Source organism: Choloepus didactylus, chromosome 14 (assembly GCF_015220235.1).
Source record: "Choloepus didactylus isolate mChoDid1 chromosome 14, mChoDid1.pri, whole genome shotgun sequence".
Taxonomy (NCBI): Eukaryota; Metazoa; Chordata; class Mammalia; order Pilosa; family Megalonychidae; genus Choloepus; species Choloepus didactylus.
In genome coordinates, this window is record NC_051320.1 from 59,008,943 (window position 1) to 59,024,883 (window position 15,941).

A 15,941-nucleotide genomic window follows, 5' to 3' on the forward strand; every position below is an offset into this window, starting at 1 on the left:
AAAAAAAGTTAAAAAGAAAACAAACATACAATAAAAGAACATTTCAAAGAGACTATAACAAGGGAGTAAGAAAAAGACAACTAACCTAAGATAACTGCTTAACTTCCAACATGTTCCTACTTTACCCCAAGAAAGTTACCTAATATAACAACATTTCTGTGAACTTGCTCCTACTATATCCATCAGAAATTAACAGACTATAGTCATTCCTGGGCATCCCCAGAACGTTAAATAGCTTATCTGTTCTTCTTGGATTATTGTTCCCCCTTCCTTAATTGCTCTCTATTGCTAGTTCCCCTACATTCTACATTATAAACCATTTGTTTTACATTTTTCAAAGTTCACATTAGTGGTAGCATATAATATTTCTCTTTTTGTGCCTGGCTTATTTCGCTCAGCATTATGTCTTCAAGGTTCATCCATGTTGTCATATGTTTCACGAGATCGTTCCTTCTTACTGCCGCGTACTATTCCATCGTGTGTATATACCACATTTTATTTATCCACTCATCTGTTGAAGGACATTTGGGTTGTTTCCATCTCTTGGCAATTGTGAATAATGCTGCTATGAACATTGGCGTGCAGATATCTGTTCGTGTCACTGCTTTCCGATCTTCCGGGTATATACCGAGAAGTGCAATCGCTGGATCGAATGGTAACTCTATATCTAGTTTTCTAAGGAACTGCCAGACTGACTTCCAGAGTGGCTGAACCATTATACAGTCCCACCAACAATGAATAAGAGTTCCAATTTCTCCACATCCCCTCCAGCATTTGTAGTTTCCTGTTTGTTTAATGGCAGCCATTCTAAACGGTGTTAGATGGTATCTCATTGTGGTCTTAATTTGCATCTCTCTAATAGCTAGTGAAGCTGAACATTTTTTCATGTGTTTCTTGGCCATTTGTATTTCCTCTTCAGAGAACTGTCTTTTCATATCTTTTGCCCATTTTATAATTGGGCCGTCTGTACTATTGTCATTGAGTTGTAGGATTTCTTTATATATGCAAGATATCAGTCTTTTGTCAGATACATGGTTTCCAAAAATTTTTTCCCATTGAGTTGGCTGCCTCTTTACCTTTTTGAGAAATTCCTTTGAGGTGCAGAAACTTCTAAGCTTGAGGAGTTTCCATGTATCTATTTTCTCTTTTGTTGCTTGTGCTTTGGGTGTAAAGTCTAGGAAGGGGCCGCCTAATACAAGGTCTTGAAGATGTTTTCCTACATTATCTTCTAGGAGTTTTATGGTACTTTCTTTTATATTGAGATCTTTGGTCCATTTTGAGTTAATTTTTGTGTAGGGGGTGAAGTAGGGGTCCTCTTTCATTCTTTTGGATATGGATATCCAACTCTCCCAGCCCCATTTGTTGAAAAGACCATTATGACTCTGTTCAGTGACTTTGGGGGCCTTATCAAAGATCAGTCGGCCATAGATCTGAGGGTCTATCTCTGAATTCTCAATTCAATTCCATTGATCTATATGTCTATCTTTGTGCCAGTACCATGCTGTTTTGGCAACTGTGGCTTTATAATAAGCTTCAAAGTCAGGGAGTGTAAGTCCTCCCACTTCGTTTTTCTTTTTTAGAGTGTTTTTAGCAATTCGAGGCATCTTCCCTTTCCAAATAAATTTGATAACTAGCTTTTCCAAGTCTGCAAAGTAGGTTGTTGGAATTTTGATTGGGATTGCATTGAATCTGTAGATGAGTTTGGGTAGAATTGACATCTTAATGACATTTAGCCTTCCTATCCATGAACATGGAATATTTTTCCATCTTTTAAGGTCCCCTTCTATTTCTTTTAGTAGAGTTATGTAGTTTTCTTTGTATAGGTCTTTTACATCTTTGGTTAAGTTTATTCCTAGGTACTTGATTTTTTTAGTTGCTATTGAAAATGGTATCTTTTTCTTGAGTGTCTCTTCAGTTTGTTCATTTCTAGCATATAGAAACATTACTGACTTATGTGCATTAATCTTGTATCCTCCTACTTTGCTAAATTTGTTTATTAGCTCTAGTAGCTGTATCGTCGATTTCTCAGGGTTTTCTAGATATAAGATCATATCATCTGCAAACAATGACAGTTTTACTTCTTCTTTTCCAATTTGGATGCCTTTTATTTCTTTGTCTTGCCGGATTGCCCTGGCTAGCACTTTCAGCACAATGTTGAATAACAGTGGTGATAGCGGGCATCCTTGTCTTGTTCCTGATCTTAGAGGGAAGGCTTTCAGTCTCTCACCATTGAGTACTATGCTGGCTGTGGGTTTTTCATATATGCTCTTTATCATGTTGAGGAAGTTTCCTTCAATTCCTACCTTTTGAAGTGTTTTTATCAAAAAGGGATGTTGGATTTTGTCAAATGCTTTTTCAGCATCTGTTGAGATGATCAATTGATTTTTCCCTTTTGACTTGTTAATGTGTTGCAATACATTGATTGATTTTCTTATGTTGAACCATCCTTGCATGCCTGGAATAAACCCCACTTGGTCATGGTGTATGATTTTTTTAATGTGTCTTTGGATTCGATTTGCAAATATTTTGTTCAGGATTTTTGCATCTATATTCATTAGGGAGATTGGCCGGTAGTTTTCCTTTTTTGTAGCATCTTTGCCTGGTTTTGGTATTAGATTGATGTTAGCTTCATAAAATGAGTTAGGTAGTGCTCCATTGTCTTCAATGTTTTGAAAGAGTTTGAGTAAGATTGGTGTCAGTTCTTTCTGGAAAGTTTGGTAGAATTCCCCTGTGAAGCCATCTGGCCCTGGGCATTTATTTGTGGGAAGATTTTTGATGACTGATTGGATCTCTTTGCTTGTGATGGGTTGGTTGAGGTCTTCTATTTCTTCTCTGGTCAGTCTAGGTTGTTCATATGTTTCCAGGAAATTCTCCATTTCCTCTACATTATCCAGTTTGTTGCCATACAGTTGTTCATAATATCCTCTTATAATTTTTTTAATTTCTTCAGGATCTGCAGTTATGTCACCTTTTTCAGTCATTATTTTGTTTATATGGGTCTTCTCTCTTTTTGATTTTGTCAGTGTAGCTAGGGGCTTGTCAATCTTGTTGATCTTCTCAAAGAACCAACTTTTGGTGATATTTATACTCTCTATTGTTTTTTTGTTCTCTATGTCATTTATTTCTGCTTTAATCCTTGTTATTTCTTTTCTTGTACTTGGTTTAGGATTGGTTTGCTGTTCATTTTCTAGCTTCTTCAGTTGATCCATTAGTTCTTTGATTTTGGCTCTTTGTTCCTTTTTAATATATGCATTTAGTGCTATAAATTTCCCCCTTAGCACTGCTTTTGCTGCATCCCATAGGTTTTGGTATGTTGTGTTCTCATTTTAATTCGTCTCTATATATTTAGCAATTTCTCTTGCTATTTCTTCTTTAACCCACTGATTGTTTAGGAGTGTGTTGTTTAACCTCCAGGTATTTGTGAATTTTCTAAGTCTCTGATGGTTATTGACTTCTAATTGTATTCCATTGTGGTCAGAGAATGTGCTTTGAATAATTTCAATCTTTTTAAATTTATTGAGGCTTGTTTTATGTCCCAGCATATGATCTATTCTGGAGAAAGTTCCGTGCGCACTAGAAAAGTATGTGTATCCTGGTGATTTGGGATGTAATGTCCTGTATATGTCTGTTAAATCTAATTCATTGATCAGGTTGTTTAGGTTTTCAATTTCCTTATTGGTCTTCTGTCTGGTTGATCTTTCTATAGGAGAGAGTGATGTGTTGAAGTCTCCCACAATTATTGTGGAAACATCAATTGCTTCCTTTAGTTTTGCCAGTGTTTCTCTCATGTATTTTGTGGCACCTTGATTGGGTGCATAGACATTTACGATTGTTATTTCTTCTTGCTGAATTGCCCCTTTTATTAGTATGTAGTGGCCTTCTTTGTCTCTCAAAACATCCCTGCATTTAAAGTCTATTTTATCTGAGATTAATATTGCTACACCTGCTTTTTTTGGCTGTAGCTTGCATGAAATATTTTTTCCATCCTTTCACTTTCAGTTTCTTTGTGTCCCTGTGTCTAAGATGAGTCTCTTGTATGCAACATATTGATGGTTCATTTTTTTTGATCCATTCTGCGAATCTGTATCTTTTAATTGGGGAGTTTAATCCATTTACATTCAACGTTATAACCGTGAAGGCATTCCTTGAATCAGCCATCTTATCCTTTGGTTTATGTTTGTCATATTTTTCCCTTCTGTCTATTAATATCCTTTATTGTACCCATACCGAATCTCTTTAGTACTGAACCTTTCTCCAAGTCTCTCTGTCCTTTCTTTGTTTCTCTGTCTGTAGGGCTCCCTTTAGTATCTCCAGTAGGGAGGTCTCTTGTTAGCAAATTCTCTCAGCATTTGTTTGTCTGTGAAAAATTTAAGCTCTCCGTCAAATTTGAACAGAGCTTTGCTGGATAAAGTATTCTTGGCTGGAAATTTTTCTCACTCAGAATTTTAAATATATCGTGCTACTGCCTTCTCGCCTCCATGGTGGCTGCTGAGTAGTCACTACTTAGTCTTATGCTGTTTCCTTTGTATGTGGTGAATTGCTTTTCTCTTGCTGCTTTCAGAACTTGCTCCTTCTCTTCTGTGTTTGACAGTGTGATCAGTATATGTCTCGGAGTGGGTTTATTTGGATTTATTCTATTTGGGGTTCGCTGAGCATTTATGATTTGTGTATTTATGTTGTTTAGAAGATTTGGGAAGTTTTCCCCAACAATTTCTTTGAATACTCTTCCTAGACCTTTACCCTTTTCTTCCCCTTCTGGGACATGAATGAGTCTTATATTTGGACGTTTCATATTATCTATCATATCCCTGAGGTCCGTTTCGATTTTTTCAATTTTTTTCCCCATTCTTTCTTTTATGCTTTCATTTTCCATTCTGTCATCTTCGAGGTCACTGATTCGTTGTTCAACTTCCTCTAGTCTTGTACTATGAGTGTCCAGAATCTTTTTAATTTGGTCAACAGTTTCTTTAATTTCCATAAGATCATCTTTTTTTTTATTTAGTCTTGCAATGTCTTCTTTATGCTCTTCTAGGGTCTTCTTGATTTCCTTCATATCCCGTACTAGGGTCTCATTGTTCATCTTTAGTTCTTTGAGTAGCTGCTCTAGGTGCTGTGTCTCTTCTGATGTTTTGATTTGGGTGCTTGGGCTTGGGTTATCCATATCGTCTGGTTTTTTCATATGCTTTATAATTTTCTGTTGTTTTTGGCCTCGTGGCATTTGCTGAACTTGATAGGGTTCTTTTAGGATGTGTAGACCAATTGAAGTCCTTATCTCTGATTTATCAGATCTACAGCTTCGTGGAGTACACTTTCTCTAACTAACCAGCAGGTGGCGTCCACGAGCCACCTGTTCTCCACAAGCCAGTTCTCCCCTGCTTAGCCTTTTTGGTGAGTGTGGGAGTGAGTCTTGTGGGGTCCAATTGGTGTACCAAGCTTGCGTGTGTAGTTGGTGTTGCCTGCCCTGTATATGGGGCGTATTTCTGGGCAGTCAGGGATGGGGGGTGGCTCTAACAATCAAATCTCCCTGGTGATCCTAGAGTTTTAAAGCTGCTGCAATAGTCTAATCCTTCAGTTCAGTCCTGCCACAGTTTGTCTCTGCCACTGACCCACAAGTCCTTGGTATTGGCGTATGGCTCCTGAGACTTGCAAGTGGGCCCCTCTTCCAGGCCGTGCACCCCGGGTCCTCTGTTGAGGGATGACTGTGCTATGTCACAGGTGAGTGCCGTCCTCCCAGGGCAGTTCTGGGCTGCTGGGCTGTGTAGGGAGGCTCCCAGTCTGCTGAAATGATGGCTGAATGGGGCTTTGTTAATTCACACTGCTCCACCTTCCCAACTCTGGGACAATCAGCTGAGGTTGCAGGGAAGGCTAATGTCCACGCCCAGTTTTGTGGTGTGTGCCTGTTATTTGAAGCGCTTCCGTCACACTGGGTTGTCTGGGGCAGCTCTGGGCTATGGGGCTTGCGATGGGCAGGAGTGTTTCCTGTCCACCAGGATGATGGCTGTGAGTGGACACCCCCCTTTTCTTGGGGAGTTGTGGTGTTTAGTGAATTTTCTCAGCCACTGGATTATTGCGTTTTGTCTCAGAGCTCTCTTAGTTCTGCTCTTGACTTGACCTGCCCAAATTGCAAGTCTTTGAAGCTTTCTGTATTGGGCTTCTTAGAGTAATTGTTTTAGAAAAAGAAAAAAGGATTAAAAAAAAAAAAAAAAAAAAGGGCCCTCCTCAGAGATCTAATGGGATATTGAAATGCTAAGAGACAAAGCAACCAGGGCCATTAAGGAAAGGTCCACAGGGCAGAGAGATCAGCTTTTCTTCGGGATTTGCATATGCTCCTCAGGGCCTGAGCTCAGGCCTGAGCTCTGCCCTTCCTCTTTTTATGTTCACCAGAACTCCAAAAATCCTCCGCTTTTATTTTGGAGTTTTTCGTGTTGTTTTTTTTCTCTATGCCTGTCTCCTCTCTGCTGGGCTGGCTGCTCTCAGATTCTCTGGTGTCTGGTCTCAGTCTATCTATGGTTGGAGTTTGGATCAGTAGAATGAGTTTCCGATAAGGGCTGCCACTGCAGTTCTCCCTTCTCCTTCCCGGAGCTGACAGCCCCTCCTCCCACAGGACTGAGCCTGGCAGGGAGGGGCGCGGGTCCCCTGGCCACAAAAACTTACAGATTTCGCTGATCTCAGCAGTTCCACGTTTTCATGAGTGTTGTATGAAGTATGCCCAAAGTCAGATTGCTCTGTGGTGTCCAGTCCACGCAGTTCCTGGCTTTCTACCTACTTTCCTGGAGGAGTAACTAAAACATACAGCTCACCAGTCTGCCATCTTCAGTGCTTGTGTCTTTAAGCACTTTCCATGCACTATTCTTTCTTCACAACAACACTGTGAAGCAGGTACCTTTCTTGTTTCCATTTCATAGATGATGTGACTAGACACAGAAAGGTGCCCACGGGTTTGCAGTTAGTAAGCGTCAGAGCCGAATTTGAACACAGGTTTGTTTGGGGAGAAAAAAGCACAAGTCATTCTAAACCTTGATATAATTACCTCCAGATTCAGGTGGAGTCATGGCAACCTACCAGGGCAGTGTACCAAAAGCTTAATGAAAATGGACAACTTCCATCTCTACAAGACCCTTGGGGCCACCTCAGCTTCTTTTTCAGCAGCTTGGGAGCTGCCAGCTCTCTCTGGAGGCAGCGTTTTCACTGGGTAATTACAAAGTGAAAGACCTGGTTGTCTGCTCTGCTATTTTTCCCCCTTCCCCCTATTTACTATAATCAGAAAGTCATGTTTTTCATTTAGGATAAGGCAATTACTCTTCTTTCGACTGAAGACTAGAAAAAAGCAAAGTGCACCTCATTTCCACATTAATTTTATGCGAACAGGCTTGAGAGACAGTCTGACTTCCCAGCATCTGTCCATCTCTCTGCTATGTCTATCTTATCCCACAAAAGCATCAATCACAAAAACAAAAGCCCAATGGCACTGATAGAATAAATGACTGTGTTCCCCCCCTCCCCACCACTTCTTGGAAATGATTAGTAAACCTTGCCATCTGTTCCCCTGAGCTTTACTGTACTGTGGTCTAACTTTATAAATAAGTATAATTAACAGCCTGCCCCATCCTAAGGAGCAGTAAGATAAATATGGAAATAAACATATACTTTTTCAACTTTCCTGGGACTCATTTTTATTGACTCTGACTCTTTGCCGATGACTCTTTGCAAAGGGAGATGAAAGTTACACCATACCTCTTTAATGATTGGAGGTTCGGCTTAACTGTGGTATAATTAAGCAAATGGCAAAATAAAATTGTGTAAAGTGCTTCCTTTTCCTTCAGAGAATGAATCTCAATTATCTGGTCTATTTTATGCTACATTGAAATTTCTGTGAACCTTCATGAGTCCCATGAAACAATTTGCCTCTGAGCTCCAGGCCTTGGCCAGAGAAGAGGAGAACAATCTGTTCCATTCCTGGAGCCTTGCCTTAGAACCCCAAGCCCTGCCCTCTGGGGCTCCTGGTATTGTAAACCAGTAATCTCTTTCAAAAACATCAACTAAAATCTGCTCCATCTACTTCAGTTCTTCTCCTTTCATCGGATTATATTCCTAGAGGTGCCTGACAGTTCTCGAACCACCCTCCAGATTCACATCCTGCTAAAATCTTCACAGGTAAAGGAAGGCAGAGTCAAAGGGAACCCATAGATAGAAAAGGAAACATTAATCTTAATAAACACTGTAAAGTGCACTATTCAAACCCATAGAAATGCTCTTTCTCCACACACATGAAGAAGTTAGACTCTGCCCTTCCTTTGTTCTAAAGAGCGGTAAGACCTTATGCTTACGGCCTTAATCTTTTTCTTTTTGACAGTTATAGTAACCTTTGGCAAATTATGCTACCTTGTTTTGTTCCTGGTGAAGAGGAAGTACAGAGGACAATGTTATTAACTCGCCCCATGCAAAAGATGACACGAAAGGTCCTTATGAATGTAACGCCATATGGATTGTTTTATCAAAACCTTTGGAATTAGTCCTATGGGAATATGCCTTTCTGGCTCTATTCACACTTCTATTTCAGCCCCCTTTTCTTCTAACCTAGATTCTTGTCTAATCTACAATTTGAAATTTTCTGTCATTTAAAAATCACCCAGTCTATTTCACTTTTACCAGAGTTTCCTCTCCAGGCCATTTTAAGTAGAATCTGGCTCATATTCCCTTGTGAGAGAACAAGTCGGTTATCATTACATTTCATTGATGAGCTCATACTATACCAAAACAAAATCTAATGAAACCAGAAACTTGGAAACAACAGAAACTGCTTTTTCCTGTGTTTTAATTTGGGGTGTGATAAAGTAAACATCAGACGTTCATTCAGGCACTGAGATGGATTCTGAAGAGTTTTGCAGCCATCAAAAGATCCTGCTGAATCTCTTCAGAATTAAACCAAAGAAGCTGATCTCTTTTCTCATGAGAATTATTTGGTTTAAAGATTAGTGAAAGGGAAATAACTCTATTCTAGAGTACACTGCTTCACATTTAAATTTCATTTCCCATATAAACTGTTTTGTGGTAACATATCTGATTACTTTTTTTTTTTCAAAATTCTCTTTCACCATTTTCTAACCTCTCAAATGAAGTCAAGATCCATTTATATTCTTGCTATTTTAATATTTCAGTTTCCTTTTCTTGTTTCCACTTCCTTTTGTCATAACGTTTACCCCACCTAACTAAATCATCTGAATTTCAGGCAGATGATTCATTTTCCCAGGAATGGAGTCATTCTTCAAAGGTGAGAGATGCAAAAAGGGTTCCTGGCAAATACTACTTTTTGACTTCTTTTTCCAGATGTGGGAATGAAATCAGATTTTGTGCTTTGGGGTGCTAACCTCAAGCTCTCTTCCTTTACATCTAAATTACAATTTGTAGCTCAATGAGGATGTGTCAGTTAGCCCAGCCTAGGTGCTGGAAGAGGTGCTCAGTGGAAATGGCTTTAAAATCCTCCCGAGGGAGGGCACGGGCTTCAGTTCTGGCATGCTCACTGGGTGAATCCGGAGTAACGGGGGCACTTGCTGAGCTTTGGCGTTCAACGTTAAAGAAACTTACCAGGGGTCTGTACCCCGTTGACCATAATTGGTTTTGTTCTTCATTTTAGTTACTTTTTCATTGGGAAAAATTGAAACATGTAAGGCAGCAAATCTATCTTTATTTTCTCTTTTTCAGATGGCTAATCCTGAAGGCAGGTTTAGGCTCCTGTTGAGCCTTCTGTTTTCTTGTGGAATCTGATCATCTGCCTCACTGAAGGTCTCTTTTCTCTAGCTCACTGCAGTTTGGCAGAGCTGAGTGAAGCTGCACAAAAATAAGACCTCAGAGGCAGGAGGGATTTTGGGCCCTAAAGCCTTCTTCTTCAAGTTTCCATAGAAACAAGCCTGAGGTGGTACCCACCACGAGGGGATTTAAAGACACAGATGCTTTGTTTTGAGAATCCCATCACATGAATACCACTCAGCAGCAATTTTAAAAGGCATAACCTACTTTATTGCTTGGATGGTTTGGGCCAAGGCTTTCCAATTCTCTTTTGCAAGACCCTTTGAATTACCTGATTGTTCCACTTCGCCCACCCTCCCTTTTTTTGTATTCCAAAATTGATTTATTTTGAAACTTTGAGCAGTCTTTAAGCAATCAGAAAATTGAATTTCCTTAACTCATAGAACAACAATAGTGATAATAGTAATTGTTTAAGATAAACAATACTCATAGATTTTCTCATTCAATCCTCAGAGTCACCCCTAGAAGCAATCTTACTGCAAGTTTATAATTGAAGAAATAAGGGCTTGACTTTACTTGGTTGAAATTTCAGGGCTAGTCAGCAGTAGGTCAAGAACTCAAACTCGCATCTTTCTAACTCCAAAGCCCACATACAGCTGTTTCACTATATTAAAGAAATATATGTAGTACAGTGATTAAAATGGCTGTAACTTATTCAGTACTTACAACACTCCAAAAGCAGGTTGTGTTGGTGAATAAGGCAAACACAGTCCCCAGCCTAAACTGCCTGACAATCTAATTGAAAAAGGCAAATCAAGTGATTGAAGTGTGATTTACATTTTGAGAGGGAAAGGATCAAGTATCCTGGCATCATATGACAAATGAATCTAACATACTCTGTGTGGGATATATCCAGCCAAGACTGAAAGATGAATATAGAATTTGGCCAAGGTGGAAGGAGGGGCATGAGGGAAGAAGAGAAGATAGTTTGTGCAAAAGAAATGGCACAGAATCAGAGTTGAGAAAACACACAGTTACTAAAGAAAATGAAAGAAGGCCTATGAAGCTAGAGGAAGGAGAACAAAGGTGATGTTGATGAAATATAAAGTTTTAGAGGGATATGTGGGTTGGGTTGTAGAGTTCCATATAATGGTATCATTTTGCTAGATGCTATGCAAATATAAAACTTATTCTAACACTCACAATAACTTTACAACTTAAATATCATCACACTCTTTTACCTAAAGAGAAGCCAAAGCTCACAGAGCTGATGTGTCCAAACCAGATCTGCTTGACTCCAAAGTTCTTGATCATGACGTCTTTTCACTTAGCTACACCACTTGACACAGTCAATGAGTAGAATTATCTTTCTGCTTGTTCTTTACTGCAAATGTTAATGATGACCCCAACCACATGTCTAGACTGTGATGACGAGTGGGATCGTGCAGTCTTAATTAGGGCATAATCGAAAATGTATGTAATTTTTGTGAAGCTATGCAACCAAGGACATCATTAACATTTAATGCTTCACCCACATTTATCCAACTTTGTAGATTTGACATTTTATACTTTGCTGACCTTTTTGGGTTGTTAAAAGGAAATATCTTTTCTGTCTTCCTTCTTCACCCAAAGTTGGAATTTTTAATTTCTTCTTTCTGTTATCCTTCTTCAAGTTTTCTTTCTTTGGATTAGAACCAAGCTGCATGCTTTCCTCCCAGGCAACCCACAGTTTGAGGCCAAGAAAATGTCCAAATCAAGACATCATCAAGGCGATGCTTTTTTCCCAAAGATCTCTCTCTGTCTGCGATCCTTGGCTCCTCTGCCACATGACAAGGCACATGGTGGCATCTACTGGTCTCCCCTTCTCTTCCTGGATTTGTTACTTTCAGCATCTTGCTTCCATGACTTTTTTCCCACTCCCCTTTAGAATAATTCTTTTTTTGTTGCTTTCTAACTTGATGAAAAAAGATGACCAGTTCATGCCAGTCAAGTTATATATACTGAACAGATGGTTTAAGATAATTTATTACAGCTAAAGTTTTGGGAGAAAATCCAATACTAACTAGAGCATTGTAATTAAAAGAGCAAGAGCTAGCAGTCAGAGTCCCAGTTCTGGGTGAAAATCCAGCTCTGCCAGAGATAATGCTTACTCTGAGACTTTGGGTGAGTCCTCAAACTTCTCTGCACTATGGTGTCCTTGTTGATAAAATCTTAGGATCCTATTAGCAGAAATTCTCCAAATCCATGGTTTTATGCAATGGCAAGAACAGGTTCCATGAAAAAAATGGGATTTTGCTCTGTTGATGATGACTATGTAGGAATGGTGGTAAGAAATTTTATTTGTGGGAAGGTCATTGTTGGTAAACATCATAAAGGAAGGAAATGGAAAGGAGGGAAAAGAAAAAGACTAACATTTAAGAAACTCCTCCCCAGTGCTAGACAGATTCAGAAATCTCACGCGAAAATGCAATCATTTCAAGGACTTCCTCCTTAAGGGAGAGAGATGCCATTGTATCTCCGTGCCCCCAAACTGTAGGGATAGCTAACAGTAACTGAATGCTTTCTATGAGCAGGCACTCTTCTAAGCACTTTAGGCATATTCACACTATTTATGAGCCCCATTTACAGATGAAGAAACTGAGGCAAGAGAATTTAAGTAACTTGTCCGAGGTCATCCAGCTAAGTGGCAGAGCCAAGTTTCAAACTGAGAGCCTCTTGTCACTCATTAATGAAACAAATATTTGATGTGTAGGGACTGTATGAAGGCATTGAATTCATCCTTCTTGGGGATTCCAAGTTGAATGAGACAAAGTTCTTGTCCTTGAGAAGCTTAAAATATACCTAGTAGGTGCTCAAAATTTGTGTGGAGTGACCACACTCAACTCAAGCTAGGCAGTATCTCCTGCCCTTGGGAGATGTTCACCATTCCATTCAAATCAATGGGCAGTACCTGGCAAGGGGGTGCTTGCACTGGGTCCCTGCTTCAGAGTCCCCTCTCTGTTCCTCCCCCTGGGACTCTCTAAGGACAAGGAAACCAGGGACCATAGATGCACCCACCTGGAGCCTGCACCCTATCCCTTTCTAACCTACCTTCTGTGTACCCGGGACCTTGGAAATTCCTGCCCCAAAGGAGCCTACTTCCAGGGTTTGCATTGGCCTCTTCCACAGTCCCTTTTGAGAGCATCACCCCTTAGCCAGAGGGATGGCCAAGGGCAGCTGTTTGGGGGAGGGGCAGTGGACAGAGCTGGGACATAGGTGCCCACAAGGACCTTCATGGAGCAGGACTGAACTGGGAGAAGGAAGAGGAGTGGGTGGGTTGCAGATTGGGCCAACTCTGCCTGTTCTGCAGAGTTCAATGCAGAACTCCAAAGATTCAGAGAATTCTAAGTTAGAACCTGGCCCAGGTAGTTATGAAAACATACTTGTCAATGTTAGAAGAGAGCATATTTTACTTATGTCTGCTAATTTGGTTCACAAAAAAAGGAGGTAGGGGTGAGGAAGGGATGGGGACAGGGGAAATTGAGCTGGAAAGGGGAACATGGGAGCTGGGTCTGAGCTCTAGAAAAGGAAATCAGGAAAAGCCAAAATATTTCAGACGGTTCTTCATAGATTTTTCATATGCTGATATCTCCTGTCTTGGTTTCCCAACTGCTATGGCAAATACAATATGATGGGCTGGTCTACACAATGGGGATTTGTTGTCGCACAGTTTCAGAGGCTGGAAGGCTTGCTTCCTCACAGGATCTGGAGCATTGTGGCTGGTCAGCAATCCTTGGGTTCTCTGGCTTTCCAGTCACATGGCGATGCCTCCACCTTTCTCTTCCCGGTTCTGTGGACTTCTGGATTCTGGGTCCTCTCTGTGGCTTTCTCTCACTATTTCTGAATTTCTTCTGTTTATAAAGGACTCCAGTAATCCCAATTAAGGTCCAAACTCATTCAATTAGGTATACCTTAACTAAAATGAACATCTTCAAGAGATCCTGTTTACAATGGGTTCACAATCACAGGAATGCAGATTAAGACCAAGAACATGTCTCAATTTAAGGTACATAACTCAAGCCACCATATGTCCTAAATTTATTGATCCAGCTGAGACCTCTCTCTTGAGCTCCAGACTTGGAACCATCTGATGATGAAAGCTTGCATTTATAAAAATGCCCTTACTAGGTTTTGGGCACTGGGCTAAGTAAGTGCTTTACATATATGAGTCTCACAGGCATTTCAGATTCAAACAAAATGGAATTCCTCCACTATTGGCCATTTCCAGACCTCTCCACCCCACTGCATTCACCTGAGTGCCTCATAACACCATTGCCTCTCTTTGGGAGCCTCTTGATGGTTCTCCAGAACCATCCCTTTCCATGTCCTTTCTATGGTCTGGCCCAGACTACCCCTCTACCTCATCTCGTGCTACCCTTTGCTTGCTGTGTTCCAGCTCCAGCAGCCTTCTTTCATTTTCTAGAATGCCCTTGCACCTTCCCCACCCAGGTACTCTTTCTGCCTGGATGGTGATGTTACAAAATATCTCATTATGAAAAGAGCACTTCACCACAGAACTGAGGGAAGCACAAAGTCCAATAGACATGCTGAAAATTCTTTCTCCCAGAGAGCTGGATCTGCTTAAATCAAAATATTTGAGGGGAAAGAAAATAAGAGCACAGGGCATAGGGGTTCTGACGGGCTGGAAATCACCCGATGCTGGATAGCCATACCACCTCTACTTCATGGCTGAAATGAGGTGGAAGAGGCCCTCCAGGGCCATCTTAAAAGGAGAAGCAAACTCTTTAGTGGGTTCTGGGCTCAGCATGAGGAGGAGGAGCCCCTGGTCTTAGCCCCATGAGCATTTGCTCACTGCTGCTTTATGGACTCTGGTAAGTCACAGTTCTGCCCCAAACTGGACCCTCTTTAACCTGAATTATAATTATTAAAGTTCATTGAATTACTATAAAAAATACTTTGTTATTCATTCAGTGGACATTTAATGGGGATCTACTATGTGCAAGTCAGTGCCCTGGACTTGGCCTACTACTGGATGCTACATACTAAATGCTACAATATACTCCACATTATATTCTGTACACTATAGAGGATATGATGGCTACTGTATCTATATTCTATATGCTTCCATATATTATATACTTTGTAATAAACAGTTCACATGACAGACTATATATAATGGGTAATGTACACAATATACCTTATGTAAATACCAGCACAGTGTTTTGCCATAATGGGTATTTCAATGAATATATGTTGAATGAATGAATATGATAATCATTCTATATCATATTCTATTCTAGGAAGCCAGGCCATTCAAGATTTATTCTTCAACCACTTCTCCCTTCTTGGCCCTTTGTTTAAGGACATTTTCCTTTCTCTACTACCTATTCTGGGTTCTTTGGGACAGGTAAATTTGCTGTCCCACCCAAGTCTGAGCTCTAAGCCTGAACCTACAGGGTGTCAGGAGTGCACAGGGCGGAATGAAAAGCTGACAACCAGGCGGTGGGCCCCGGGAAGGTCAGGGCAGGCCGGCTAGTAGGCTTGAAGGGACGCCAAGGGTGCCTTCCAGCCCCTTCCCGAGGTGTCCTGAATGTCTCCTGGTTCCTGGTTCTTTTTGCTTCTCTGAGAACAAAGTTCAGAGGATCATGAAGTCTCAGAACTGGAAGGGGTATTAGTGATAGAATGCCAGGCCAACACCCAGAAATCTAAGCCCTCCTCCCTCCTCCCCACACCAACTAAGGCAGGCATCGGCTCCAAGCGCCCTTTAATTCTGCCTTAGTGGTAAGACTCTTTCTACTGTTTTCTGGGTTGTTCCCGGCTCCGTGGCTTTTTGAACAAGAAAGCTTGGGATCCCTTCCTAAGCTATAGCGAGGAAGGAAGGAAGGAGGAAGGGAGGGAGGATGGGCAAGACGCTGAGAGCGTACCCATGGCAGGGAGGGCGAGCTACTAAAAGGACCCCTGCCCTCCCCAGCCACCTCCCCGGGCCGCGGCTCCTGCGCCCAGGCCAGCTCCGGCGCACGGAGGGAGGGTGCGAGCGAGGAGGGACTGAGGCGGGGTGGGGGGAAAGCTAGCGCGCGGGCGAGAGGAGGTGAGGCAGGATTGGTGGGGAAGGGGAGGGCCTGGGAGAGCCAAGGGGAGGGGCAGGCGGGGAGAGGGCGCGGTGGAGGGGGCGGCGGGTGCTGCCGGGGCTCGGC